The sequence below is a fragment of the Aythya ferina genome (assembly GCF_964211825.1).
Source record: "Aythya ferina genome assembly, chromosome: 7".
NCBI classification, from domain to species: Eukaryota; Metazoa; Chordata; class Aves; order Anseriformes; family Anatidae; genus Aythya; species Aythya ferina.
In genome coordinates, this window is record NC_140302.1 from 26,166,912 (window position 1) to 26,181,372 (window position 14,461).

Below are 14,461 nucleotides of genomic sequence, written 5' to 3' on the forward strand. Positions count from 1 at the left end.
CCCTTTAGAAACTGGGAAATCAACCCAAATCACCCATATAAACTAGACTTCAAAATGAATTAAACCATTGGGTTCAGTCATTATAGAGGAAGAGATGTTGGGGGGAACAAGAATCACGTTCAGAAAGGCTGTTTCCCCATTCTCTTGTCTCTCATCCACAGGGGAATAATAGTTTGAGTCATCTTCTTTGGAAAGAATTTCTATAATAGGTGATTTTTTACTCCTGTGCTGCAACAAAATGCCACTGATATGTTTGTTGTCTTATAGTATCAGATTTCTCTGCTCTGGAGGTGGACAATCAACAAAGCTCTAGCTGACCTGAATGTCCTCAGAGAGAACATCCCAATGTTAGCAGTCAGTACAAATCATGCAGATCGGCTGCCAAAGAGGATAGCTCTCCTAAATAAAAGACCTTTTATTTTCTTCACCTAAAAGGTTTTTATCCAAAAGTTAAAAACTACGGAGATAGTTTTGAGTGATCCTTTACCTGGAACACACTGTGCCCAGTTAGGTCAGCTTAGGCTTTTCTACAAGGAAATGACATATTACATAATTCTGTGAGGCCTGCCCTTCAGTTCCTGGATAATGTTTGAACACTTCTCAACTTCCATCCATCTGGAATTCTTTTGCAAGATGATTCTCTTTACTCTATATATCTCAAAACAGCAGATTTATTCCTGGAAAATCATGCAGAATTGTTCTTTCAGAATAATCTTGCTTGCAGACCGCCACAATTGGACAGCTTGGTGAAACTTCATTTTAAATAATTTTCTTATCATCTGTCATCTCCAGCTGTATTGAAACAACTAAAAATAGTCACCAGAATTTTAAGATATGAAGATATTCTTTTTAAACAATAAATATATTACTCTAAGCCAATAGTTCACAAATCTATTGAATTATATATTTCCTACTCAGACAATGCAGCTAGTAATTCAAGAGGCTAAAGTAGAAGGGGCTATTAGTCCACCACAGACATATCATATTCACAATCAGATGGAGTTGTTCCTGAGCTGAGCCCAGTAACCAGCTCTTAGTTCAGATAATCTTGTCTAGACAGATATGTCTGTGAACAAATGATTTTCAGAATTGCAGAATCTGTTGCTTACAGAATCTGTTGCTAAATTGTACAAATGACTTGAGCACTTACTTTCAGTGCTGAAGATCTTTGTCTTGCTTCTCACTCACAAATGTCTGGCTTTCAACAGCCAGCTCTCAATTCTCATTAGACTTTTCTTGGATGGATTAAAGAGCCCTTTAGGACCTGGTATTTTCTCCCTACAAAGGTACTTATGCAGAGAATCAACACAGTGACCTCCCAGTTTGGGGTGCACATTGAAGTTTTAGTGTTTAATTATTGGAGACAAGCAGACAGAGAACTCATTGACTTAAGTGACCTTGTCATGGATCAGAAGCAGTGGTGGTACAGCTGAAAATAGAAGCAAGCCTTCTGGGCTCTGCTTATGTGCACAGATATAAACCATCCACTAGATAGTATTCACACTTTGTTGGAGTACACAATTACCAGCATATTGCATGAAACTGAATATGTTGTGGCAACTAATGGAAGGTGGTCTCAGGGGGATGGGAAATTTATCCAAGAGGAGACTTAGAAGGGATTCTGGCAGTTATGCGTTGAATTCCTCCACTGCAACAGACTTCTGATATTATCGTGGGCATGTGAGTTAAATTTGCTGTGCTCCACATAAAAAAATATAGCCGTGACCATCCAGTATGTTGAGAAGGAAAGTGTGAGACATTCTGATTCACCCTGTTGTAACAGGGGAATAACTACATGTCAACAGCTTCAGTGCAAAGAAGGTGAAAGAGCCTCTCTAATCCAAATTCATGTTATCTAACGGGATCAAATGCTACTGTTCTGAGTATTTGCATTTAAAAAGTTTGGGTTGCTGAATATGCATAAATATGAGACTCAGTTTTTAATTAAAAATAGGGATTTTAATTCTTGTGTCAAGACCGTGTGAACTATAACAGCTTAAAAGCAAAACAATATTAATAAAAATAGTTAGCTTCATTTGCTTTTTGCCTCTGAATCAGTTTTTAATGGGTACATTTGACTATGCCAATGCCAAGATAAAAAAACCTTAAAGCCCACCCATAAGCAACAAACAGTTTTTAATTGTCTGCTACTGCTGAGGATTTGTTCCAAGTAAGGACTTATAATAGTAAATCACAGTGGGGTTTTTCAAGTATTTTTTAAGTATTATTTTATGTACTTAGGTGCTGTCAATATTTAATTTTCTCCTTTACTCAAATAAATCCTATAGATTTTTATTTTTATTTTTATTTTTTTTTAATCTTTATTTTGAAACTATTTTTGGTTCATTCATTGTTTCTGAACTTAGACTGTATCACATTCAAATTCATGTCCTAATGTGCAGGAAGGATTCTGAAAATGCAAGTTAAAAGCATGAAAAAAATAGATCCTATATTTTAAAACAAAATATATTCACATTAATTAGAGATGTATCTCTTTTGAAAAGCTCAGTCTCAGATGATGAAAGAAGCAAGGTTTTTGTGTGTATGTTTTGTTTTGTTTTGTTTTGTTTTGTTTTTAAGAATGTCCAACACTGAAAAATCAGCTTATAAAATGGATTTTTTAAAAGTAGGTATTTTTCAGATACATAGATGCTCTATCTTAAATCACATATTTGTTTTGGTATCCAGATTAGGCTTTTGAATATGCTATGCTTTTCCATTTTAATAAAACCTATGCTGCATTATGCAACTGCTCAAGTGTGTCTCTTTAATGGACAAGATTTATTTCAAATAATGATTTCCTGGAGAAAAGCAGCTTTATGCAAACCCTAATACAACAGCTGCTTCTAAATATCAGCCGAATTGTGGCTTACACTCCACAGCTCTGGGTCGCCAGGCGTGAAGGAACAACTGCCTTTTGCACTGAAAGCCACACTGTTTGGTCTAGTGCCCGCACGCACATTTGTGTATCTAAAATCATATTTTTAAAATAAATATTGAATAACAGTTTCCCATTCCCTTGTCTGGGTCATGGTTATGCCATTCCCACACCTTGGCAGAATAGTGACTTTTTTTTTTTTTTTTTTCAGAGGCATTTGTTATTCACCAGCTACTGTTCATTTGTAGTGGTAGTGACGCAGCCACTGCTGCTGTGGTTTCAGCAGCCTGCCCTCCAGACGCGTTCCTGTTAGCATGCATGGAAGTATGTGCTTCTGCAAATTGGTCATGTTAGATAAGAATTACCAAGCACACTACGTATTAGATCGACTAATTATCTCAAAATAACCAGGAGGAAGTCTCAGTGGAGCAGTGCACCCTGCCAGCTGTGTCACAGCGTGGGTCCACAGCTCTCTGCTGGGGAGCACCGAGGCCCTTTCTTCTGGCGACTGGAAAGTGCCTTGGAAATGTTAATTAGCTGCAGATCACAACAACCCCTGGGATGCAGCCAGATATTAACATCCCTGTTCTGAGCTTGAAGGAAGGGGAACCAAGGGCCTCTGTAAACATGATGCTGGTCATATAATGGGCAGCACTGGGAGAGTCCCCTACTGTAGGATGCTCACACTTGAAGAGATGTTAACTCAGCTATGACCTCGGGTCTCTAATGATGATTGTTCTTCTCAAAAAAGAGAAATGATCATAAAATACATTGTCAGAACAGTCAGGAGCTTACCAAGAAAACAAGGCCTTGTTTGCATCACAACATTACTCGTATATACCAGTGGAAAAACAAGGCTCAATGCAGTATCACGTCTATGCCAGTGAAAGCCTCTGAGGTACAAGGTGTTAGTTTGCATCTGTAACAGGCAGAAAAAGATCTCTCTATCTACTGAGTCCCCAGTGAGTGTATGATAACTAAGAAAACTGTGGTAATGTAAACATTCATGTTGAATCCAAAGAACAAGATTTTTACCGTGGGGGTAAATAGACCATTAACACCTTCACCTGCAGTAACATATAGCAAGCTGGCAGCACAGGCAGGGGCAGAGCTACAGTTTTTATTCCTGCACTGGTGGCCTAAGGAAATGCATGTACTATTTGCAAGAACACAGCAGAGGAAAGTGAGGATGTACAGTGAAATCTGTTTAAAGTTGCCATTAGGTCACATGGGTAGCAGCTAACACCAAATTCTTTGGTCATGATTTGTCTTCAGTGCAGTCTCAGGGCACTCAGAATTCTTTCTAAGAGGATCATCCTCCTACAGATTTTTACAGAAACTTTTTTTCCTTCAAAAATAGAAAAAAAAATAACTGTTTAGATTTTAAAAGAGCCTGCTCTCACACTGGTTTGGGCAGTGCTGTTAGCTGTGCCTGGACTTCAGGGAGATCAAGCTGGAGTGGTCCAAGGGATGTGGAACCTGCCCTGTGCTGCAGACACAGCCACTGAGGCTTCATGAGATCTCAGCCAGAACCAACCTGACCTACAGCACTGCTGTTGTGATATTTCTCCTCTTATCTCATTTCCATTCATGCTGTGATCAAACCAATGAAGATAACTTTGTGGTTAGAGAACACCATGAAAAAAAAAAAAAAAAGAATAGAAAATACCTTTAAATTTAAATATTAATCTTTGCCATAGTCTGAAAGCTATGATAAGTCACAGCTTTTTAACTCTAGTAACACGAGAGAGATTTACAGAACCTTCACATTTTCATCAATAATTTTCATATTTTTTTTCTCAGAGTACAACTGGTAGGGGAGATTTAAAAAATAGCTAACTTTTTCCATATAGATTGCTTGTGATTTTAAATGATGTTTCAACATGGAAACCTGGAAATGTAGTAGTCATCAATTCATTCAGGTATTCTCTTGATTATTTCCCTAGGAAGGTATGACTTTTATTATTTTGTGTAGGTCATAAGCAGAAGGCAGATATTGTCTGTATTTTTTCATACCTAATTCTTCCTCTTCTCTCTCTTTCATCTTCCTACTGAACACAGAGGAAATGGGATAACAAATATGTAGAGATTGCATTGAGAAAACAAAAATGCCTCTTGGAAGTTTTAAATCTAGGGAAAAAGGGGTCATTTCTGCCCCCCACTGCCCCAGCTTCAAAAATGTTAAAAATGTTAACTGATTGTTTTGCAACTTGCCATTTAAGACATTTATGTCTGTTGCTGTAGGGGAAACACTCAACAGATAATGCATTGGAAACTTTTGTCAAGCATAAATCTTAAATTAGTAAGATTTAAATAGAAATATTAGAGACTATTAATTAAATGGAGATTATTTAATTTGTAGGTTATAACAGTACTGTGACCTACACAAGAAAAATTAGGCAAGAAAATTATTATCAATTGTCTGCAGAAAAAAGGGTTATAAATTGCTTACTGAAGGTGGAGGTCAGAGGTAATGCAGTTGCAGGATATTAAATTAAGGAAACAATCACTGTGAGGTCAACAGGAGAGAAACATATTTTCAGTCTAGGTTTGTATGAAAAGAGACAGAATAAGAAACTCAGTAGATGAAAAAAAGAAGGAGTTTATGAAATCCACTGGGAAAAAATGTAAGGCAAATCAGTGTGATGACAGAGAGAGGGATCTGAGCACTTCTGTTCCTGAATGTAACTGCTGCTTTGCTTAGTGATCACATCCCACAGGTTCTTTAAAGACGAGTTGCAGTTGGTTAGCCTCAGCAATGTGATTATCAGTAATGGGAAAACATTAAGAAAGAACTGCATGGAATGAGCAGAAGGACACACTTCCAGATGGTAAAATTAATTTGAAATTGAAACATGCAGGTGGGGAATTTATAGGAGCTTTCTATCAAAGGTCACTGAATTTAGGACTGATCCAAGCAAAGCAGATTCCTGCTGAGGAACTTTTTGTGGCCAAGAATGGTTTGCTCTGTTACTCCTGGAAAGCCAGTTTTTCTTGAAGGGTTGAAAATCTATCCTGAGTTAATGTCAATAGACTGTTTCTACCAGCACATCTCAGGTTCACTGAAGGTCCCATTTTAAGCAGTAACATGTCAGCAGTTCCCTTCCCATCATTTACCTAGAACTGCTGATATGTGCTTACACGTGTTAACTGTAAGGCAGGAGAAAGTACCTAATTGCTTTAAGAAAGGACCTAATCACTTTATATGTAAAACAGGATGTTTGCAATCTCTAAATTCCTGAAACATAAAGAAAAATTTGATGATTAGTTACCAGAAAATCAGCAATAATACCTGAATTAGACACTTCTATGAATTATTCTTTAGCAGAGTTAGTGATTTTCCTGCAGTCTAACCTGTGGTGTGAACACAGAACATGATTTATTCAGAAACTGGTTCTTGGCATGCATATACATAACAGGTGAGAAGTATCTGAGCAAGGCAGGGTGCTATAATATGAACAGAGTGCTTTTCTCACCCTGCAAGAAAGCTCACAATAAGCCCCAGGCCAACTCTGCCTCAGGTCAGAATGATATCCAAAATCTTCTGACACTAAATGACATGGCACTAACGAACTGCATTATTTACTTTCCAGGGGGTGGAAGGGGGATTTAAATCAGCTAAAGATGTTCATGGATTAAGAGGATATCCATCCCTTTAAGTACTTTGTGTTGACAGTGACCTCTGGGTATGCATCTGAAATAAAGTGATTTCCAGCATATGTTTCCTGCACCAGTAATGTCTTACTCTCTTTACTATAACACTCCCCTCCCAAATAAATAAACAAACTACACCATGAACTTTAAGTGAAGAGTAAATATTTCTACTCAACCAGACACAAAGATATTTGGGGAGAATCTAATGATCCCAGAGAAAAATCAATCATTCCAATTTAGTTTCAACATGCACCACCTTTATTGCATATTGATTTTCTACCTTCACAATCAGCTTCACACCAGAAAGTGAGATAGGACAGTGACCCATGTACCTGTCTTACCACTATCAGCTTTAACAAAAATCTATACTGTGCCACATCACTGAAACAAATGTTAAATAAACATGGTTGCCAGAGAAACTTTAAAATAATAAGAGAAAACATGACATATATCTATATCTATATATATATGTATTTATTTTTTTTTCTTCTCAGGAAATCTATTTAGAGCACAATGTTTTATCTGTATGTTAAATACAATGGTGGAAATGTTTTTTTTCTTGGTAGAAGGTGGACTCATTCATGATTTTGGAGCATGATGAGGTGATGGAAAATGCAATGTTTCTCTCTGAGAAGAAATTCTCAGGAGTGAATTTGGAAGCATGAGTGGATTAAGTCTGTCCTGCTAAGAAAAATTAAAAGAGATAATCCATATGGATGCTTATGATAACTTGTGTTAACAGATGCATTCATTGCTGATTTGTTGGTTTTGTTTGCTTGTTTGTTCATTTGTTTGTTTGTTTTTAACTGAAACCTTTTCAGCTATTCATTCTCCATTCTGCACCCTAATTCACCATTTGTACTCACTGAAGAATTTTCATTACTAAAAACTATTTTTATTTTTGTTGGTGTTCTTTTTGTTTGTTTGTTTGTTTGTTTGTTTTTAATTAATTTGAAAACTAAGTGGAATTTAATTAATTTGGAAACCTTTACCCAACAAGTAAGACTCTGTATCCCAATAAAAGCTTTCTCCAAAACTCAGTTTTGCTCTGAAACTGGGACCTGAATATGTCTTGCCAACAGCTTCTAGAGATGCAAACCAGATTTTTAAATAATTCTGAGTGAGTTAGCGAGAGTAATTTTACTTCTTCCTGATTTGTGGATTTAATCTAATCAAAAACAAATTCCTGACCTAGGTAGTAAGAATTCAGCAAAACATTGTTTGAGGAGCATGGTCAGAGGGCACTGGCCCGAGAGAAATGTATTGAGAGCTGAGAGATACAGCAGAGTACTCTAAAACAGGAAAGGCAGTCAAAGTTTTTCTACTAGAAAGGAAAAAATAAGAGCTCATTCTGCACTGAACTAAGTTTTAAAAGGTATAAGTTGCAATAAAAGCAAGTGCTAAGTATTTCACATACACTTGAAAAAACAACAACTTCATGGTCAATATTTTATGACCAGAGACTATGTGGGAAGCAATTAACAAAGAGCCAATTGGAATGGAAGGCAGAAAAGGAGGTTTAAGCAAAGTGGTGGCCAGCCATGCACTGGGAGCAATTCCAGGGCTCTCCTTGCAAGTCAGTCTTTCTGCTATTGAGTTGCATCTGGAACTGACAACTCAAAGCTAAGATGTGATAATAAGAATTGTGCAGGGTGCCTGAGGTAGAACTAAAATTTGCTTCTGATGCCTGTAGCAAAAGACAAGGACAACTGTTCTGGTTTTAGTGAAATGATAGCAATAATATCAATTAGTTCACAAGAGCTAGCCATCTGCTATCAGTCATTTCTCTTCACTTACAGTGCACAGACATAAGACTAGACCACATTATCTTTACATTTACAACTGTTATACACCATTTTTTTCTCATGAGCTGACTTCTGAATTTCTCTGGTCAAGTAGAATGAAAGTGGGAAGAACGAACTGGTAAAGCTTGATGCAGGACACAACTGCCTGTCCCTAATCCCTAAGATGCTAATCAACCTGATGAACTCATAATCACTTGCCACTGAGGTTTTAAAAATATTTTGGAGCAGAAACTGCACTAAAAAAAAATATAAATAATAATAATAAAAGAGACAGAATTCTGTAGAAAGCAGTCCTGATGCAGAAGCAAGCAGTAAATCTGTGATGCATTTCTGCAGAACTTGATTATAAGATTTGTTGATGTCACACTGAAAATCAGATAATCCATTCATAATTTATTGCTATTTAACATAGTGAAAGGGTTCTACCAGCCAAATAATAAAAATGTTAAATTAACGGACAAATATAAGAGTTAGGCAAAGATTTATTTGCTTTATGCTCTTAGTAAACTTTCTCAAAGTTTTTCCAAGCTCAACCTTTTTCTTCTAAATGACCTTGACAGAGGTTGGTCTTATTTCTAGAGGCTTGTGTCCTGTAAATCAATTCTTAAGTTGTGATAAAATACAATCTGCTCACAATCTTCAACAAACTTTCTATTTAGGAGAACAGCAACACTTTGGGAGTCAGGTTAGAGTTTTCTGACTTTCTATCTCGTTGCAATGCTCTTTTGAGCATTAAAAGTCTGTGGAAGAAACACTAAAACTATCTAAAACCACTGTTTTTGTTGTTGTTGTTGTTGTTGTTTTTAATGATATTTGTATTTCAGGTACCTATAACATGTCCTTTGAAAGCTGAGTTTGGTAATATTAATTCCTCCAAAGTTGAATGATTAAAATAAACATGACTAAAAATAATTCCCATATGAGAGTACCCCAAGATTAGAAAAAGAATAATAATAGAGATGTGCAGCCATGTGATGTAACTAAAGGCTTAATGCAGAGGTAAATTTGATATTTCTACATTCATTTTTCAAGTATGAAAACAAATAGTGACCAAATATATTTTGAAAAATATTCAAAAAATATATTACAAATTTGAAAATATATTTGTAAAAAAAGTTGACAAATATAAAATGATTTTTAAGTAGTAAAAAATAGAAAAAGTATGTATTTGATATTTTTGTCCATGCATCAGATATGTGTACACATAGATATATATGAATAACCACTCCATTTGTATGAATAACCACTCCATTTGTAGAAGTTGAACAAAGCACACCAGACAGACAATAGACAGATTTCATGGCTGATGTGAAGGCTTTTCCCTATAGCTCTGAATCAGTTTGTTAGAGCATAAACACCCAGTCTATTTCCAGGGTGAGAATGAAGAATGAAAGGTGGAAAGAAGACTTGCAAACATGAAAAAAAATGAAATGAAGCTGACTAAAAGAAAATAAAAGTCTGTGGTAAACTTCAAACTTTCTGTCCTATGAAGCGTATAAGACAAACTTGCCCCAGGCCTCTTTATCTTCGAGACTGACGCTTGTATTGCTGCAGATCTTGGAAGCATTACAGCCTGGGGTAAAATCTTTCAGTAGGATGAACAATCACTGAGCAATTCTTTTTAAGTTTTGCCTGCCAGAAAGATTTCCTTTCAGCAGTATGTATAGGGATCTCTAACGTACCTGTGATTCTTTCTAGCTTTTACAGTTATACTTTTAGCAGCTGGACTTCTCTAATTTGAATTTCAGCCTAATTAGGCTACAAGAATTTGGCAAGCTCTGTCTATTCCTATTATTGCTAATGGGCTTCAGTGTATTGCAGAAGTCCGTCCAAGTCAAAGAAAGGTATATTCACTATATTTGCTTTACTTTGAATTTTACAGGCTTCCAAATGGTCTTAAGATTGGCTAAACTAGATCACGCCTAAAGTCTTAGCCTGAAACCCACTCATCAGCTTTATGCTTCTGGAAGCTTTCTGGAACATCTGGACAGAAAACTGTCTTGATCATTTCAAACTAGTCACTTCCCAGTGGAAAAAAAAAAAAAAAAAAAAAAAAAAAAAAAAGGTTTAGAGGTTTAGCAGCTTTAAAGCTATGTGATATAGCTGAAAACTGGAATCTGGGTGGTGGTAGATGATCTGTAATACTGGCCTAGGTGTAACAGCAGCAACTTCTGCAAACTTTGGATCAGGTTAGTGCTGAAAATCCCTTTGGACACTGAACAAAAGCTGAAAGTGGATAGATGCATGGTAGCAACAAAATGACAAGAGAAAAACAGTTAGGATGTGTCCTTGATAACTTATTAGAGAAGGTTCATTTTTAGGGAATGCTTATTTCTCAAAATAAAGAAATATTAGTCGATCCAGTCAGCATGAATTACAAGAAATAATAGAGTAATCTTTAAAGTTATTTGCAATGTAGCACTATCTCTAATTTCCAAAGTAAAATTCAGAAATATTTGGTGATGAACATGTAGAACAAATCTGTCTCTTTCCCACAGTTTAGTGTATGAAGATGCAAGACAAAAGATTAAAATATATATTTGGTGTATTTTGCAGATAGAAGAAATATGTACAATACTGAAGACAGATTTGTCAAATTCTCACTTTGTCTTGTAAGAGCAGAACTTTCTTACTGACTATACTACTTAAGCTCTGTATTTTAGTTAAAATAATTGTATCAGATACGTACTTAGACTCAAAAGCTTTGCAGAACTCTGCTTAGAGATAAAATGGTAAGCAGTTTAACCCAAATGATCACCCAAACTCCAGTTTCTAAGACTTAGATGTCTCAAACCATTGTCTTAAGAAGTCCTCTCTTGTGACTACTGATTGTACATGTATATAAACATTCACAACTTCTGAAAAAGACAATCAAGAAGAAATATTATTTTCATCTCCTGTTGCTTTGCTGACTGTTCTCTGACAAGCAATAACATCATACCCAAAAGCTCAGTGATAACCCAAACACCCAGATAATCCACAAGCCATTTGCAACCAGCCATGTGATTCTCCCACACAGGTACCAGACATTCAGAAAGGTCTTGGAAATCCAGCAACCAGCACTTAGTGCTCTTGATATCAGGGTCCTTTCTCCTTTAATATGTTTCCTGTCACAACACCCACCCACACAGCTCTGTTGAAGAGGTCTTCTGTTGCAAAAAAAATAAAAAATAAAAAAATTGGAGTCATCAATCTCAACAGTTGTTAATAAAGCTGCTTGGATGGACTTGCCAGAATAACCAGTTGCTTCTGTTATCCATCACTGAGCTCATTGGGTTTAGTTAATCTTCTGCATTAAAACTGCTGATGAAAATTCAGCAGTTGCCAGGGAACAAACATTTGGGAGAAAGTTGAGTATTTTTTTGCAGTGTGTTTAAAAATAAGGGGAAACCTGGACAGAAACATGCATATGGAACAGAAATCCCTGTAGACTGCTGAGAAGGCTCATGGTTTTATCATGTGTGTGCCACAGCAGTAATTATGCCAAAGACTGCACTTATTTGTTTTCAGGAGAGGAACACGGAGAAAAACATATTTCCAAAGATATTAGAAGGAGTGATGATTCAGCTTGACATAAATAGATAGGATAAAATTGGCAATTGTTGGTTAGTATTGTGACCATTAGTGGAAATCAATTGCTGCCCAGTCTCCATTTTCCCTGCAAGCTTGTATGATCCTAGTAAAAGGAAGAGAAAAGGAAATCTAGACTTGCTTGCTTGAAATTTTGATTTTCATCAAATGGAAAGCTTTTGTACCAGATAAAGTATAGTGTGTTTTTATATTTTGGTAAGAAAGCATTACAGATTTTTATAGTGCCCTTACGTATAATTAATTCTTTCATTACACAAATGCACACACATACACACACACAAGAAGATTTTTCCTATATTGTCATTATTCCCGTGAAAGGATACAGCTTCTGCCTCTCACACAATTTTGTATCTTACTCTAATCTTTACTTTAAGATTGTACAGAAACTACTCCATTCCTTGTTTTATCTAGGCTATGAAAGCAGCTGATATACCATGATCCCAAAGGAGCAAAGGTCACTTTAGCACTTCCCAGCAGACCAGTTGATAACAGCTACTTCTCCCCTGCTTCTCTTCATTTTCAAGAGACTATAGATAATCTCTCTGAGCAGTGAAATCGATACCTCCTGCTCCACAGTGCCAGTTCCATGCCAGACAGAGTGTGTATGCCCAGCATGGGTCGAAGAGCTTATTGCCAACTTCAAGCTAGGAAAGTCTAATTAATTCATCTCTGAGGCCACAATGTAAATTAGGGACTGGCTTGTTTTGACTCTACAGGATGTTCTCACAGCTGTCTCCCCCCTCACAATCTGTTTCACCTCAGAACAAGTGAAGTGCAAGGCTAGCCAGCGTACTTGCTGAATTATGTATTTGAATTGCTTGTGCTTAAACCCCTAAAAAAATCTTAATGGCTTAATTAAGCCAGAAACTGCACAATGCATCTCCTTGAATCTTAAATTTGAGATTGCTCTCTCCTTCAGCAAGCCAACAGTGTGACAGTAAGTCCAGAGTGTAACTAAGACGACAGGAAATGTGGTGATATGATAACTTACTTTTCCATTTAAAACATCTCATTAGACATTGGTCAATATGTTGATATGTCACACCATAGAAAGTACCCACAAGGATAAAAGCTATACCAGTTCTCCCAAGTGTGTATGTGAAGTAGGCTTTAGTTAAAGCTGTGGTTTTCCACCATTCTTACTACCTTGTTCTTGAGCCTCGTAGAGGTTCTGTTCTTGAGAGAGTTTAATGGATGTTTTCAAAAGGACAATGTGAGGTCTTGGTTTCAGAACAAAGTTACAGGTTGGGAACCAAGGACAACACAGTCTCCTAGGTTTTTCCTCTCGTATCAAAAAGAAAAGAAAAGAAAATTTAGTACTTCCTCCTCCCACCCCCCCCCTATTTTTTTTCTAATTCCTTCTGTTCAGACACAAGAATATGAGTATCTTATGTTGCGCTTGTTTTGGAACTGAGTAGACCATTCCAAACATATGTTTATGTTTTGTTCACAAACTTAAATTTGTATATCTATGATTTGCTCTCTACAGTAGATCCACTATGTGCTCTATTCCTTTGGCTGTTCAAATGTGGTGAAAGGTGGGTAAGAGAGGAGAATAGTACAACACGTTTTTACTGAAATTAAAAAATATATGTTCATAAATTTCATTTCTGTCTCTCCTAACACTTTGCTACAAAAAAAAATAATAAAAAAATCAACAAGTTTCAGTAATTTATATCACACATCATACACACTATGTGTATTCATAGCATACATACATCACTTACAAAGTTTATCATGTGAGAATAACAGCTCTAACTAGTGTGAGCCTCATTTTGGTATTCTCAGCAGCTGTAATGAAGTAGTCCTGACGTATTTCTATCTTGGCATCAGATCTGAGGGTTGCATCATCCCCAGCAAGGCTCAAGGAAATTAAGGGAGACCACAAAGTGCACCATGCAAGAAGTCAGCACTTTATACTTCAAGAAGGGAAGTTTGCTAAGATCAGGTTCTTCCTGGACAGAAAAACAACAGCTTGGAATGGGCCTCTTGTTTTTCTTTCTCCCATCATGTCTTTACAGAGTTATGCTGTTAATTCTTCTCTTTTCTAGGAATTCAGCTGTCAGGTGCCCAACCACTTTGGAGGCTTTCTGGGGAAAATAAACAAACAAACAAACGAACAAAAAGATGACACATTGTAGTTGTCTGTTTTTATTGTTATATGTGCTGTTATATGTGCTGTCAGAGTGCATCTTCCACAGACATAACTGTCTCTGAAGTCCTCTGCCATGACACCTTTGACACCTGCATACCTGACTTGGCTGTTGACATGCCCCCTATAATAGTGTAGCCAACAGGCAACTGTACACAAAAGTTATAAGCTCCATTCAAATCCGCAACATTTTCCTGGTAATAAATGCCATGTAGCCTGATAGTTGAGTTTCATGCATCAGATTTCTGTGTATATGATGGCATGGTATTGCTACCAAAGGAACAGTTCAGAAAGGAAAGAGGCCAAGATCAGACTAATGTTCTTAACTGGGTTTAATCCTGAACTGCCTCTGCTTTCCCAACACATTACCATGTTTGCTCC